Genomic DNA, 14,458 nt, shown 5'->3' on the forward strand with positions numbered 1-14,458 from the left:
ATATGTTCCAAATCAACTACGCTAATATTGAGCACAAGTTTACCGTTAATACTATTTCATGCTACAGTTTAACTTATACAGCGAATTGACTGAATGGGTTAGTGTCCAGCTGCATCATCATTTGTATGTTGTAGCCTTTTTCTCTAATGATATTGTTTTGCTAGGCTGTGGCTCATCCTTCGAGTTTCATTCTTTTAGTGTGAAATTTTAGAGTGAAATAAATAATCATGTTGTATGCGGCCATTTGATATAAGAATTGCAATGGTCATAAATGAAGAGTTTGTAACTCTTTCCTTCTAAATCTTTTTCAGTATCATTATGCAACAATTTACATAAAGCATGCTAGTTTCATGAAAAAAATGTATAAATATGTACACTTTATTACTATTTCCTACTTATTGCCAAGAATTTTTAATCTGATTACGAATGTTGTCTTTGCGCATCAAATAGCAAATAGGTTTAAAAATAATGAACTAAAAACCAGATAGTTTCTTCTTTTTCATCGGCGCAACAACCTCAAAAGCTCTATAGACCTGCCATTTTTGGCTCTGTTTGACTTTATTTATACGTAGCTGGATAGTCTGTCCTGCGTACGGGGGATTGATCTGAATGGGATTTTTCTTACCGGTTAGGTCGTATGAAGACTGGCGCCGCTATCCACCACCAGCACCACCGGTCAACCAAAAAACAAAAACAGATAGCAGCGTAGTATTAAATTTTAAAAGGTGATCACATTAAATGATTTAATGCAGATTAAAATATATCAAGCGAAACACTGTCATCTGTCACCGAGGGAAAGGTACTTCATATTGTTGCTGGGGCCATATGAGGGTTTTCCTTATATTGTAGGGTAATTCTATCTGGATTATACAATACCAGTTTTATTGTTTCTAGGCCGTGCGAGATTTGCATTGAGTAACTATCTATTGGCTTATATGGTTAAAAAACACATTGACGGTTAATTGGTTCCGACGGTTAATTGGTTCCAACGGTCAAGGCTCTATATTTTGTCAATGTGCCCACATCCACTGTGGTCACCATGTGCATAGAATGTCAGTTTGTCACGTGGAATAGCTAAAGGATGATCCATATCCACGCACAATCCAATCGGCAATGACAATGTCCGCCGAAATTCCCGCATGATTTGAACACTATGTAAAGGCAACGAGGGCATTTGGTGGTGAAATGGACCACGGTACGGAAAGGTGGACATAGATTTATGTGGAACTAGGGCCAAATTCAACACAGTTCGCTATTTGTGAACGGAACGTTGGGTGACAATGCGGGTTAAATATATTCAGCGTCTTTTGTTGGGTGTGTATGTGTGATGAAATGTGACTTTATAGTGCTTAATTTTTTTATAAATGTTTTTTTTTATATATAGAAAGAAATAAATTATTATAAAATACCTTGTATAGATTTAATTTTGGATCTGATTTTGTCAACTGTAGATGGCATAACTTTACTTATTTTATTTTATTGATAATATATTATATATTATAAATAATATATTATATTAAAAATTAATAATTATTTTATAATCTAGATAATCTAGATTGGTTAACCGAGTATGCCCGGGATAAGGCAATTCGCAAGGAGGAAATGCCTTGTAAAATTTGAAAGATTGTATAAACTCAACACTTTGTTGATAATACGGCAAACGCCGTCATCATGTAATAAATAAATAAATAAATAAATAAATAATAAATAATCTAGATTGGTTATTAATCGTTTTAATTCCCTTTTAGACGTATTAATAAATTCTTTTTTAATGAGTTTACTGCAACTTATTGTTTAAAAATGTACCATCCAATAATGCCTATCAATAAATTACAAACTTTGTGCCTAAGCTCATCAACCCAAAATTCTTTCTTTTTGTAAATTATTTTTGCTGTTCTGTGCTGGGCAAACTACCAGGAACGCTAATGGATATCTACTTATGTAAATTTCATTCGCAAAAAGGTAGAAAAACCATGTTTTGTGAATGTAAGTTTGTATCGGGAAAACCCAAACGCAATACACCTACCTGAGCTTGATTGAATGTGCTAATCCTGTCAATGGCTTAACATGGTGCGAATGAAAATACTCAGGAAGGTGTTATGTTCCTTGATTTAGTGCAAATTAGTTTTCCTCAGGTTGGTCGTAGGTATTCACAGCTTATGTGTGAACTGAACATTGGATGTCTCATAAGAGAATTTGGGTAGGGTACATTATATGCGTACAATAATTATGTTTTCAAAACATTCCTTTTATACGCAGTTTTCTTTTCATAAATTAAGACGAGAATAGAATATTTAAGGTAAACTCTTTTCTTAAGAAAAATTTTGCTTAAAGTTATTTTTGGAGAAATTACCTACTGATTTTTGTCGGTATTTGACAGACGGCAGTCATTTTTAGCAACATGTAATAGGAATAGCAAAATCATCAGAATGGAAAGTTTATTGGTTCGGTCTGTCTATGCAATTTCGGTGTAAAAAAAGCCTTCATTTTCTTCCTACCATAAGACATCGCCACTAAATCGGTGCAGATAGCTACAAGATACAGTTCTGGATTGGAAACCGGTTCGGGCGAGACAAAATACCGCGGTGTCATACATGAAAAGATACAAGAGGGCGAATTTCGTGTTTCTCAAGGTCATTGCCGGTGATTTTGCACGTTGGAAAGAAACATGCGGTAAGAAAGTGGTTCTGCTGGGAAGAAGATAAATGTTTTCGGTACATAACCTCAACCAAAGATGTGTGAGATTCGAATTTATTGCATCGAGGAAGAAACATTTTTCCATCAGATATTATTTGTCTTTAAATTGGTCTTTTTTAGTCGCGCATGTGACTTTATTGCGTCTGTTTAAAAGCTATTGCCTAATACAATATGTATTTAGTTGTAACTGATTCCATTTCTTCTGTGTTTTGCAATGCTCTTAATGGGTTTCAATTATTACCAAAAATGTTAACCATGGTAGAAGCAACAATAAATTTCCTAGCCAACTGAACAATTAAATAACGAATCCTTGAATAAGTTGTATTCGAAACGAAGCTTCACTAACCGCCGATTCCTCGTCACGGGTTGGTGCCCATAATTGTTCTAATTGGTCTACTCCTAATGAGTCTGTTTGCTGCCGGCGGTGCGAGGTGTTTTGGTTTTAGATTTAAAGACACGAATACGCACACGTGATGGGAAAACAGTCAGAATTTTATTCACCCGGCTCCGTTCAACCATACCGATGAACAGGAAGTAAGTTGGCTTAACTTAATTAGTGAAAGCGAAGATGCGTTGCTGTGTGAATGGGTGTGAATAAAAATTGGAACTCATTATTTACTGTACATACTCATCCATGAATGCGATGGTCGTGGCCGTAGGTGATCTTTTAAATTTTGCTGTTATTGGTATTGATTTTGGATCGTTGATGATACATCTAAACTAAGCAGAAGCAATTTAGGTATAGTTCTGGAATGATTATGGCATGTTTCTTGATAAATGCGTGACATACTTGCAGTACCGGCAGTAATTGGTAACAGCAATAGAACGTCTAATTTCAACGATGAGTAATTTTCTTTTAAAATAGAATTGTCTCTCGTACGATCGTTTTACCGAGTGTGGAATGTATTGCAACAGTGAAAAATATCAACTTCACATTGCATTCGGTGCAACAAACACGTGGTTTATGCGACTTGTTGTAGTAAGTGGCCTATGAGATGGCAAGATTAGCATTTTCACATTTTGTTATGATCCTACAGGACGACTGGAGCATCATGTACCGTGAAGATATTTAAATACGCGTTTTCGACTTGCAGAAAAATGTGTGTGTGTGTGCTTGCGATTTCCGCACCAAAGCGAACGAACGACATACGGGTGCACACGTTTGTGTCTACCATTCCGGTATCCCTATTGCTTTCGCTCCAGAGGACCGTGCTGCTGGTTCCTGGTTTCTGGGTTTGTCGAAAACCCCCCGCTCGTTCAACAGCGCGTTGTTCCACCGGGCCTGTGTAGGTCTATCTCGCTCTAGTGCGTTTTGGTGCTTGATGCACCCTTCGGAGCAATCGCTTCCTGAAACAGCAGCACGTTTTTGAGCAGCGGTGCTCGGTCGGTGTGCGCGATGAAGCAGTAAAGGATGGGAAGGAAAAACCGTTGAACGAAGCGAGATAGGTAAATGATCGCTGAAGTATGATCTGAAACCGAGGGTCCCAGCGTTTAGGGTCGACCGGCAGAAACTTCATGCGTGCAGGACCTCTCGAATCGAATCGTAACTGTCCGACGTGAAGGACGTGTTTCAGTGTCCCGGGAGCTATGTAACGTGCTCGGTGAAATAACACGTGGACATCCGTCAGGACGTTTGGATTGCATTGCATGAAGGCGGTTAATATTAAGGTAGAGTTTCAAGAAAACCCAGCAACAAATAGAAAGTTGCATTTTAGTGCTCTAAACGAATTGTTGCGAATTTACGAAGTGAATAAATGTGTGCTCTTCTTCTAAGAACCAAAATTATTTTGTTGCTTTATGTGCAACGTATACGGATTTTCTTAAGAAGGATTAAAGTGCGAGGAAAAAACAAATCTTTCGTTGTGAATCTTCTAATGTATACATTTATTATCCAATGGTATCAAGAAATGGAGGCTTTCTGCATTGAATACAATCAAAAACATCTGGAATGTAAAAGTTCACTGGCGAGTGAATCGAACAGAGAATTATAGTGAAACGAACTCATCTAAGAACACATCTAAGAACAATACCGGCAGTTGAAAACCTCTGGGAAAGAAGAACCTGAACATACACACGCACGCAAATAAGCATTAACGGTAAGTACGAGAAAGCAAGGATGTAAGCGAATTAAGTTAGCAAGCGAATTAAGTGCATAGTGCATTTGCGCCACTGTATCCTGGTTACCGGGACTTGTTTTGTGTTAATGTAAGACCGATTTCATGCACTTTCCATTATCCGGCTGGTTGAGAGTTTTCCCACACAATTTTGCACCCGTTGAACGAACGGGGGCAGTAAGTGAATCCCAAAATGTCTCCTTGAACGCCTCGCCAGACAAACATCATTTTCGACGAACGCTAGCTGTGCATACATGCACGATCTTGAACCGTGACGGTAAATTTATGCACCGATCTTCTATAATATTGCCGTGTCCACGGTGGCGTAAAGTCAGTCATGTGAGCTGTCTCGAAGAGGCAACGATGAAACTCATTCGCGTAGCACACAACCGTATGGAACAGCTGGGATCATGCGGTAAAAAGTGAAGAACAGAGCGTTATTGCATTATACGCGGCTCTGCCCATGGTCCTGCGTATGGTGGTATGTTGAAAACATTTCGTATGTGAAAAAATTCGTTTTGTAGCGCTAGTTTATGAAACATATTAAATGGGGTAAGGTTGGTGTGTCGGGTGCAAGTCCCACGAGCATTACCGATATAAACTCATACATACGGGCAGACCGTGTCGTCGTTATAACCTGAGAAATTCATTCAACCAAACACTTTTGCGTGACGACTTGCTGAATGCACCTTTGAATGCACATTGCTGATAAGACCTTTTAAGTTTTTTCACATTGACAAGCGAAAATTGTACGCAGAGTTTTTCAACAGTGTTTCTTAATGGATTTTTGGTATTCATGATTAATTCTCTTCGATTTCATTGGCTAATTGAAGGATGCTACTGTCAACTAATCAGTTGCAGTGCAATATTTAATTAAAACATTGACAATCTTATCCTGAAATTTACCACCTGTTACTGTAAATTTAATGCTGGGGTTTTTTTTTCGTTAGATATAATAATTAATAAAATACTAAGTCATTAAAAAATTACATGTTGTGATGCTAAGTATTTTTGTAGTTGTAAAACTGTGTAAAGTAATATTAAGTTTTCTAAATATTAAACATTTTCTACATTGCGTGTTTGATTCAAAGCATTTGTAAAACTACATTAACGTTCTTTAACGATATTTCGAAAGCACGATGATACAAAATCAGTGTAAGAAACGTTAATAATTGTAGTTGAAAATATGAAAGGTGTCCTACGTGAATCTCACCCCATGTTCGTGAACGATACGAGAGATTTGTAGTAGCAAGTGCTAGTTACGTGCGACCTATAAACCAGATTAGAGCCGAACCCACGACCATTAATGTATTATATCGAGCGCTTAACACCACTGTAGAACACTTTCCTTAATAGCTCTGATTTATGGTATCTAAACGAAAAGGTCTATAAATTTTAATTCTCAAAAACGACTGTTATGCGCACTTACACCGTTCGGAAATTTGGAATTTTATTCGTCGGTCTTTAATAACGCCAGCAGCCAACACTTTAAGCATAAAAATGATGTGCTATAAATTTTGAGATTAAACTCCTAAATGTAGGATTTGAGAACGTGCCAGCGAATAATACGCGTTGCGTTCCCTCAAGATATTACGCGGTCAAAAAAAGGCTCACGCGCTGCAATGTGAATATCAATTGATAGTGAATTTCTATTGTATTTCAACATTGTGCGGAGCATTGCTGTAATTGAATTGTGTAATAACATTCGCAAAACGTTCGTAAATGTACAACTCCCGGTTTTGCAATTGCAATGTGGCTAGATATAGAAATGCTTGGATACAAGGGGATTGGCTAATAAAACAACTGATAGGAAAACAATTGGATTTTAAACCATCGCTGGAGGGAAACATGTATAATTTAAATGCTAATTAATAATTTCTTGCTTCATTCCTAGGGTTCTAACATTTATACGGCCTTAGAGGAAGATTGTTGTAACGGACATTAAAAATATATATTTTTGGTTTGCTTAGTTTTGTAGTTAATAGAATACTCGTCTATACCTAATACCAATATTATGCGACCCAACCGAGCATGCCCGGGATAAGGCAGTAGACAATGCCTTGAGAATTATAAATTATAACTACTATAATTATAAGAAATAAATTAATAATAGTATCCAATAATGCTGTGACAGAAGCGTATTCGTTAGTAGCCATGTTTTTACTATAAAATATGTTACTGTATTTGATGAAAATCAATTTTTAATTACAACTGTACATCAAAATTTTATCCAAATTCATACAAAATTTGTTGAAACATTTGTTGATTGAAAATTTCTACAAATATACTAGCCTGCATTCACCTGTATGTAATCCCATTTCGCTCTGCATTTCCATTTTTAAAATTCTTATTAAAACAATTTTCATCCTAAAATGTTTATCAAAATGAATAATTTTTGGACATTTCTATTTCATTTTTACATGGTTTGGCAAAAGAACTATTTTGAAGAATATTATCGATTGTGTTAAATTGATTCTGAATAAGTTGATCCAAGAACCGTTAAATAACTATGACACATTGAACTACCGGATAGGCCTATTCAGGTTTATGCAAGGATACGGTTGAACACTTTCGTTTTAGGGTTGCATTTGTTGTGATCTATTTCCGATCCAAACCTTCCTGGACTAGAGGAATGGTGTCATTCTTTAAGAAATAATTACTCAAACAAACATTCTCTTATGGGACACGGGTGCTCAGCAGCGTGACCGCACCTTGACGGCGAAAGACCTAAAGGCGCACAAAATCAGATATTCTGCGTCCAGTCTAAAACTTGTAGGATTAAATCTGGGTACTATGTATTGAAACACTGTCATTCTTCAAGGGTTCGAAACCTTATGTGTGTAACCGTTTTGTTTGGTTTGCAGAAGGGTGACTGCATACATATTAGACGGACGCAATTCATCGGTTCATACAAAGACAATAGGAGCATAATTGTACTCAATCGTATGGTGATACCATTTACATTGGAATCAACTACAAGTCGTGCGCGTTATATGTGCTGGGTTTTTCCAAAAACGTTGCGTTGTTGTTCATCGAGTCAATGAGGGTACATTATATTGTATTTGCTTTCACCCTCCTTGCGCTACGGGGAGAGAAAACCGCGTGGACAGGCTGGAGAAATGTAACGTTACTGACAAGTCAAAACCATCATCCTGTCAAAAACTGATCGTATATCCCTTTACATATTTTCCGACGAAATCAAACGATGGTGTGATTGTTAATAAGGTTTTGGGTTTAGGCAGAGGGTGTAACCCTTTCAGCTGATGCCATTGAAGCGATCAGTCAAACTTACCTATACGAACAGTGATCACAGCGTTGTTGCAAATGTGAATTTCTGTAAGGTAAAATGGTTTTGGGTGGAAAAGAAATGGTGAAAAAACACAAACATTCTTCCCCAGACGTTGGATTGAAGCCCACAGAATTATAGACATGAAGTAACATGCGGAGCGAGCATAAATATTGGCACACTTTTGCACGGGTTGGTAAAGGAACTAGCGCTTTCCTTCGTTGGGGTGACCAACCAGCAGGGGCGTGGATAAAATGCACGCAACGCAAAAGGCACACTGCATAAAATGCAGTTGGGACCCTAATTTTAGATGTTACATACAATCTGTGACACTCTGATGAGTGAAATGAATAAAGAGTGGCTTTAAAGAGTTAATCATCGCCATCAGTTTTGGCTTAAGGTGAAATATGGGTGTGCGTAAAAAAACGAGATGTTTGCAAATCATCGCTGATCGTAGATTAACGTACAACACGGTTGGATATACTGTGATCGTAGTATGTCACATTATTAATAGGTAATAATTTGGGAGACACTGAACGTTGACTGACTTGCGAAACATATTTCAATGAGGTTAATTTTTGCACCAGAACAGATTTTCTAAACCAACACTTTAGGCCACAATGTAAAGTTAACTATAATCCGCATGCAATTATGTTTGATTAATAAAAAAAAATGGATAATATTCACCCTCAGATTGACTCTAATTTGAATGAGAATGTGCAATATCCCGCGCACCTACGCATTCCTATACAAACCAAGAAATAAACCAATAGTTTACAAATTAAAAGAAAATCACCATCAAGCTGTACGAGCGTGTCGTTTATGCTGCTACCCTTTTTAATAATGGATTTCTTAAGAAGAAAGCAGGCTATGCCAATCATCTTAAAATTGATTTTATTTGCAAGCATCAAGCTCTGGTTGTTGAAATTGTATTTGACGCAAACGAGCTCAAGGTGGAACTGAAGGAGGCGTACACAGATATACACAGTAATGATGCACACACACACACAGTACACACCCAACATTCTTTCAAATGCGCACTTACAGTTAAGCGATACTTATGTTGTGCTCGCATTCCCTGTGCCCTAGGGGTTTGCGTCGGCTCGTATGCTGATGAGAGATTAAATTAAATTAAAATTAAAATATTTAAATAAACACAACCCTCTTGGAGCGGTATCACTTGGTGTCATCTTGGCAGACCTCAGGTTTAGCCCGGTCTGATCTCTTTTCCCCGGTCGAAGGATAAGGCCCAGTGCATCGGGTTTAAAGATTTAAACCTACCTCACAGTTCTCGTGTACCAGCTGGATGGATGCTGCCGGCTTGGCAGAATCTGTGACGGCATGTTTTACATCCCAAACTGTACGGATGTAGCAGCAATGATTCAGGTGGCCCAATTTAAGAGGGGTGAAATCCAACTTCACGGACCGATCCTGGGATAACAGTTCAGTTTGTCACAATATGTTTGGGAACATGAAAAAATGGAAGAAAATTTATGAGATTCCTTTCCTGCCGTAAAAACTGCCACAGGAACCATATATCGGAGCTCATTTAGCTTATCCTGCCTGCGTAAATGATGCTTGCGCGTGGCAGCCGTACTTTGGAGGCAAGAAAGGCTTTTGTTTCAGTTTAAATGCATTGCTGGAATTAAGATGAGCCAGCTTTGGATCAACAATCAGTATAGTAAATGCAGGTAAAATGGAATTTAAAAAAGCTCCATCCTTTTCTGATTCCATATGACACACAACTTCGTATGTAAGATCGAAGCCTCAATGACGTTCGAGCCTTGGAAATGGGTGCTTGATACGTAAAGTTGGGAGCGAAAAAATCCTCTTAAATGTTGATCCGTTGTGATCATTTTTGCTCTAGATGCGCACGGTTACCTTTTAGGTGATTAACGACAAAACGTCTCTCCTTCGAGTATGGCCAGCCCCTACGCTCGTGGGCAAGACATCCGACCATTGGATGCTATGGACGATAGACCCTTTAAAAATCCTTCATTTAAGAAAGGGTAAGCTTTGCCTACAGGAATAAAAGAAAAAAAAAACACTAGCTTTCGGTGCATTGCTCGATCACATGAAGTTTCTTTGCATGGTTGCGACCATTGGACCGGCTGGGAAGGAACCATAACACCTCAGATGGGACCTTTCTACGAGTGCCGTTAACATTTGCTTGTGCAGGAAGCCATGGGCCAACTAAACAAATACTCACCCATGAATTGTATAACCAAGGGCCAGGATAGTTTACGAGGAAGGAAGTAATAATAGACTGGTGAAAGCGGCAGGCTTCGTTTGGCAGCCCTTTCGTCTAGATGGATACTGTGCGCGCAGTTTTTCGCGGGTCAACGCAGGCGACTTGTTCGCGCATGCCGCGGTTCGTTGTTAAAGCGTGCGCTATTATTTGAAGATGTTACAATAGCTTAGGTTAGGTATGGGTCTTTCTCGCGGGGTTTAAGGTTAAGTGAAGTAGGGACTTGCGGGAAAGTAAAGTACTCTAGATACCGAAACCGCTAGACGGTGTTTGTGCGTGACAGTGCGAGGTAAAGACAGTGTGAACTCCGCGATTACCCATTAAGAGGATTACGGTGGTGGTTAGATTCCAATGGTGACCGCGAGTGCGTAATGCACCGATCTGCTTGTAGCCGTAGACAATTAGGTCAGCGCACGCCCATAATAGCCGAAAGGGTTCTAGGGATGGAAAGTAGCCATTTGCAAGGTGCAATTTGAAATAATAGCTTTGTTCAAGGGATGTCCTAAGAGACAAAGAAAGTAATGGTCAGGCTTGTGATTACGGCACAAAGACAAAGTGTTATTACAGGTAACAATGGCAGAAGTTAGGCGCATTGGCAATAGCTTGGATAGTTTTTCCGTATTTTAATTAGTGGCATTATGATGAAAATGTGTTTCAGCTAGTGAATTACAATGATTTCTTCTTAAGTTCTTATAATAATATTAAAAATATGTTACTATTTGTTCAGCATTATTCATTTTGTATTTCCAGACATCTACATCTGTTGCTTTATTAAATTTTATATATAACAACAATATTAGAATGTTGAAAAAACATGTTACTATTTTAATATAAGTGTGCTTATTATTCATCCATTACGTATTATGCATCCATTACGTAACAGCACCAACGGCTATCGAACTAGAAAGTAATATCTTTACCTTGCTAAAGTATTGTACTTATCTGGGTCGTGTAGATGCATTTTGGACGAGTAATTGCATCACGTTTGGTGCATTACTAGGCAGTAATACGAACAGTTATTTTGATTGCCAGAAAAAAAATAGTTCCGCTCGTGGGAAATATGAGCAAACGAGAAACACCTATCATGGTAAAAAGGATATAACATGGGTTTCTTGCTAGAGGGCTAAATAGAAATCAAGCCTAACGTGCATATACCTCCATAGGACGAACAGGATAGAACAGGGCGCCGTAGAAAGGTCCAGCAATGCCTCGTCATACAAGGGGTAGGTAGGGCCCTTTATCAGGATCAACCGGGCCCGGGACATGTAGGCCTTTCTGGTTCCAGTGATAGAGAAGTGAGAAAAGTATTTTAAGCACCCAAGCTTCTTGCGTGGATATAGCGCGAAAATGTAGTTGCAATGGAAAGGGATGAGACCACGGGGAAAGCTTCAACAGCCGTGAGGAAACGGTACTTGGAAGGGTGCTGTAAACGAAAGAAATGTCACTTTCATCAAACATACCACGATACCAGAGCACATACACTCATGATACGGTTATACTTTGTGTGCCCATTTGAGTATAGGGTTACATGTCAAACAAACGTCATCGGAAGAATTAGTTGGCGCCATACATTCCACAGCCTTTTTCTGTCTTCCGGTGCGCAGTAACGGGTGATGTTCTATGAGTGATGTCATCTGGTTTCTTGACGCTCCACATCTGTTAGCAGACCGATGTGGACCGATTGTAAAGTGCTGCAAGTCCTAATAAATTATACCTGGACAGGAGTTGGCAGTAAATTTAACGATTTCCGATATCATTTACATTTGTGATATTAATGTGATTCGATCATTGGTTGCAGTTCAATAAATTTGTAACATAGGGCAAATTGGCCGCGGTAAAAGCGGAGTGAATGGCTGGGAAATAAAAACCAAAAATAAGTTCAATTCAACTTTGGTAAAGTTTAAAACATTCACTACTATTAATAGAAATTTAATATTCTTTAATTTTATTTTTTAATAAAATCTGTGGATGAAACATATATGGATTTCATAGAAAAAATAAATAAAATTCAAGACCTATCATTAGATGCAGCACTTCGTGAAGATTCTCTTATGTACGAGTATATTTTTTTCGAGTATCACCTCAGCCCAATTTTTTACTGCGGCAAGGAATCATTCTTATAAAAAAATCTAGATGATGGTAATTTATAATCTAGCTGCATCTTAACGTTGTGATTTACATGATTGAAACCTTTGTGTATGTATGTTTTTTTTTAAGTTTTGTAGAGGGATGGGACATTTACACGATACTGTTATTTTTTTTGTCTAGCACTGTTTTGAACCATGTCACAATCATGTGCCTAAAGGGTCTACAGGTCTTCTAGATGATTTTACGTAAAAAAAAACGAGAAATATGTTGGACGCACTCAATTACGAAAAAAAGGTTAGAGATAGGAAGTTAAGAATCCTTCAGGGTGAATATCGCGGTATGTCAACGGTCCTTGTAACAAGAACGGCGAGTAAAAGATGTGCATTGAGTACAATATGTGTGTGACACGATTGAAGAACCGTAGATTTAGAAGACAATAATTAACACAAGGAAAACAAAATGCAAAAAAAGTAAGTCACAACACACAGGGAGGACCTTTGCATTCATATGTCCTCGGTGGGGTATAAAAAATCCTCTTGGGGTGTGATATTTTTATCTCTCAACTATGGTTTTTTTCTATAATCGTTTTGATGAACCTAAAGGTTCGCCATCCCTGTGAGAATGGTGATGCACACACACGCAGCGGGAGGTTATTAAGTGCATTAGCATTTGGAAACAATTATAATAAAATAAATATTCCTTCCCTGTCGGATATAATCGGCTAAAACCCACCAGCAACGATGAACATACAGATGCAATACATATCTGCACTACCCCTGTTTTGATGATATTTTACTGAGCAGTAACAGTGCTGCTTTACTGTACTGCGACTCAACAATACTTTCTGATATTGAATGTGGTGTTTGGTTTATATAAAATAGTTAACAGAGCTTTTCTAATGAGAAAAAGATGGGTGTTTGCTTACTACAATAAAATACGAATAAAAACCAAAATGAATAGCATTCCAGTTGTTCTATCATTGTCCGTACCATATCGAAAAAACCAGTCTAGTTGTTCTATCAAAGCCCGTTAAATACTGCAAAAAAACCAGTATATGTTAGTGTGCAAAAAATTGGAATGGTCGAATAACAATATTTTAATGAAATTCGTAATTCAAGTAAGCGGCAGGATCGGTGCGTTTTGCATTTTGGTCTAGCCGACGGCAATTGTTAATTTACTGGTAGGTCCAGCCGGTTAGACAGGTAAGATTGTTGTCTTGAGACAGCAAACTGGTTGTAACCGTGGCTTGTAGTTGAAGTTTGCAGAAAACTGATCCACGGACAAAAGGATAAAGGTTCGCCAATTTCGAAACCTGTAATGTGACGATCCTGCTCATCTCACGAGGTTCCTTTCTTCTTTTCTGGATTCCTTTCTTCAATGACCTAAGATATGTAAATGCATGAATAGCAATGTAACCAGTTTTTTTTTTGCTACGTATCACTGAGCGTTCATGTTACGACGGAACGCGCGACGTGGAACCGGATAGCACTGTCTTTTATCGGATTCCGGTTGATGATTCGGCGATTTCTTTAAAGTTGGCAAAGCTTCGCTTATGTGCGTCTGTAGCAAACAATATATGCTGGGAAAATTCAGCACATTGCAAGATCACTACAGCCTCTAGAAGAAGAGAAGCGTTACTGTATCAGTTTCCGAACGATCACACACATACCGGTATGAAGAAAATGATGCAGAATCAACTGTTAGAAATATGACTAAGGCCTGGCCCTTGGTATGTCATTGGAATTAACTTCCTGATTGTTCCACTGTACAATAATTTCATTGCCAATTTGGTCCATTTGCTGCACTCGTTTCCAGAGACAGAGAGGTCGGCTCTCTGCTATCTTACCCTCGGGTGCCGCAATTTTCAACCCAACAATGGTTCATGGCATGGCGTTACATTTTGAAATTTATGTTTTCTTGCACTACACCTCTTTCTACGCCAAATTAGAGCACATTCAACGAGGGCCCAAGATGCTAGCAGAGCAGTGGGTCGGCCTCTGTATTTGGGCACTATTAGATTAATCG

Source organism: Anopheles marshallii, chromosome 3, assembly GCF_943734725.1.
Source record: "Anopheles marshallii chromosome 3, idAnoMarsDA_429_01, whole genome shotgun sequence".
NCBI classification, from domain to species: domain Eukaryota; kingdom Metazoa; phylum Arthropoda; class Insecta; order Diptera; family Culicidae; genus Anopheles; species Anopheles marshallii.